A 3,673-nucleotide genomic window follows, 5' to 3' on the forward strand; every position below is an offset into this window, starting at 1 on the left:
GGGCGTTCAAAGAACGCCGCCATGACTCGCAAAGCGGCCGGCTTTTGTTTGTGAAACAATGGTGCTCGGTCCTCGCCTCACTTAGCGTGCCAGCCAAATGACAACCTCTTCCGATACTTAATCTATTAGGGAAATTAGCGGGTCACGCGAGTACCCGGCGTCGAAGGCGCGAGAGAAAACCGAACGATCCTGAAGGATCGAGACCTAATTCCATCCCTCTGTCCTCGTACCCGTCACCGGTATACCCGTCTTAGATCCCACGTAGATACACGGAGACCCTAATTAAACAATTAGCCGAGGAGTTCGCCGGCAATTTTCCCGGCTCGATGACAGGATCGATCGTCTCGCTGTGCCGGACTCGGGAAATCCCCACTGTTATCCGCGTCAACGATCTCGCGCACCATCTGATCGTATCTTATGGAATTCATTGAAAGGCTTTCTTTCCTTCGGCATTCCACACGCCTTTGCGGAATCACTATACTTAACACATTGTACGATTTCGATTTCTCAGAGATATGAAAAACGTATCATATATGGTAACGCTCTAATGGCTATTCTGCAATTTGGAGTCAAGGATCCTAACATGAAAATATCACGTTCGCGATAGTTCAGTAGAGTTGGAAACGATCAAAGATATACCACGTAGATCTCGTACGCGTACGTTAGTGGAAAAGGTTTACCGTATATTTGTTAAATAAAATAGAAAACAAAACTGTTCAATATCGAAGGATTGATCATTGTTGTGGAGGAAATAGTTAACATCGACTCTGTACAGATATAAATATAGATATTTAAAGAAAATTTCCTATTTTCCTTCTAATACCAATATATTTGTCGGTATAGAAAGTTATAACTTAATATCTTGAGCTTGTACACTGGAAAAAAAATACTTGAAAATTTATTTGTAAAATGTATAAAATTTATTTCTGTGAATAAACTTTATATCTCACAAATAAATTTTCAAATATTTTTTCTTAGTATAATTACGCAAACATATGTATCAATCTAATGTCGGTTATTTATCTTCGCGGTTCAGCTGATTTTTGCAGTCTACCTAATTTTAATTTTAGCAGTCTCCCTAATTTTACTTTTTGCTTTGTAAATACTAAGCACGATACAACAATCAACTGACGCGCGTGAGTATATTATAGATAAGAAAGTTTAACAATTTAATTGCAAACATACGTGAATTATCTCATCTCTTCTTTTTGGCTAGTGTTGATTTTTCAACATTTATTTCTAATATAGCATCTCTCAGGCGTACAATAAAAATTGATATTAAAATCTGGTAGTTTTAATGTTCTGATGTCGAAGATGTTATAATTATGTTATAATATATTGCCCAACTTTCTTCATGTCATGTGGAGTGGGAGACATCCAGCTAACACTAGAGAAAGAGAGGGGTTCACTGAACCTATACAGTTACGTTTTGAAAGCGTAAAACTAGCACACTAGAATTAATAAGAATTTTAAGGAGGTTGTAAGGATTTAATATTTTGTAACAGAATTTACAATTTAATTCAATAAAATACAACATAAAAATTTCTGAATTCGTTTGACGAATATATTTCGTGATCCAACTAATTCCGACGCTTTTGGTGAATCACTTGTAAAAAGTTGCGAGCACACAACTTAATTTAACGAGATTTATCTGTGCTTACGAAACGTAATCGCGATGTGAATGCACGTATAAAAGATGTGGGAAACCGCAACGAATGCAAAATCTATCAATTCGAGCAAAGTAATAGCACGTTTCATGTGCGGCGGTGCAATTTTGATGCGCATTATGTAATCGAGACAATCAGGGAATTACATTGAGTGTGAATAATTCTTGAATAATTTTATACTTTGAATTCAGTATAAAAGCAAATGGAATATTACATAGAATCTATCAGATAAGAGTATAATGAAGGATCAATACTTATATCGTGTACCGTCACTTTGGTTTACATAACCGATTACCACAGCAGTGTCTCTCAATTGTGATAATCAGGAGCGCTGCAACTTTATTTGGAGTAATATGTATAAATCGTTTAATACGAATCGAAGGTATAGTGTATTTGAAATAAATATCAACTATACTTTCAGTTGGTCATTTTTTCCATTGTATCGTATCCTTTGATCTCAATTAAAGAGCCTCGTAATAATTTATTTAGAAAAACGTAATCGTTATCGGCACAAAGGATGGGTGACACTGTTTGCCGATGCTACAGAAATTTATCATCGAGACTCACACGATTAATAATCACTTAATTAATGCGCGTCTCCATTAATTTGTCTAACAATTTCTTTTTCATTGCGACCATAAGTACGTAAGTAATAACTAAAGTCGGGTACGTACGACTAATAACTCACGACAACGCGTCCGCATGCGAATGCGGTGCTTGGATGAGAGCAAGAAAGGTATCTTCGATAATGTAAGGTCGTATTTACCTCACGCAGTCGCGGGGGGGGGGAGGGGGGACGACAAAGCGTGCGGCGAATATTAAATAAAATTATAGAGGTCGTAAATCCCGCGGCCGCGCGCGCTGTCCACCTCGTCGTCGATCGTCTTCAAAATTAATAATCATTATCGTTAATCGCGCGCCTATTATTGTCGGCTCGCGTTAGCGCGCGATACAAGATGAGAAACAATTGGCAATTCTCCGAGTGCCAAAAACTACATTCGCATCGACAGTGTATGAGCGGGATTCCGACACGCGGAATTAGGAAGCGGGGCAACGAGGGTAAGAGGGAATTCACGCGCCTATTGTAATTGTTTACATTGTTGCCACTCGTAAAACAATTCAAACGTCGCGGCGTCGGTTTCCCACACAACATCGGTTCGAAGTGGTTCCCTCTTGATATTTCTATCTCCGTGTGCCGCGTCTTCGGAACGTGTCGGTAACGGACGAGGTAACAGAACTTTAAGAGTTAATTAAATCAAAGACTGCCGACGCGCGGGCTCGTAATAAAAGTAAGAACACGTCCCGAGGTATGCATTATAGCTGGATGCAGCAATAAAATAAAAAGCTTTCAGGAAGAGAAGATAAGAATGACCTGCCTTGAGTGACCTGCACGCGGCTGTCTCTGTGGGCCCACAGTAAAATTCGGCCTTTCTACGATCGAGATTCGGGGTTGTGTATTCTTGAAGAACACGTGAATTTTGTGCGTGACTTCGAAATATAGGAAAGCTAGATCACACGTGCGATGCGCGAGTTCCCAGATAGACAGGTGTACGTAAATTTGACAGCAGCTTTATTAGTCGATTTGCAAAGCTCGCGTCCCTTATGAGTAATCCATATGACACAAAGAGAGAACGATTTTCTTGAATTTGGTATTCGTATTTGTTCGATTTGAATATGTCATTTTACAGTATCAAATATCACTTGTTTCATTAAACTATGTTGTCAGATATATTATATTATTTGAAAAAAAATTATTGTTTTGAACGGTCTTCTTTATGAGTAATCCATATGACACAAAGAGAGAACGATTTTCTTGGATTTGGTATTCGTATTTGTTCGATTTGAATTTGTCATTTTACAGTATCAAATATCACTTGTTTCATTAAACTATGTTGTCAGATATATTATATTATTTGAAAAAAAATTATTGTTTTGAACGGTCTTCTTTATGAGTAATCCATATGACACAAAGAGAGAACGATTTTCTTGGATTTGGTATTCGTATT

Source organism: Odontomachus brunneus, unplaced genomic scaffold (genome assembly GCF_010583005.1).
Source record: "Odontomachus brunneus isolate Ranch 3 - 2012 unplaced genomic scaffold, Obru_v1 Obru_scaffold_334, whole genome shotgun sequence".
Lineage (NCBI taxonomy): Eukaryota > Metazoa > Arthropoda > Insecta > Hymenoptera > Formicidae > Odontomachus > Odontomachus brunneus.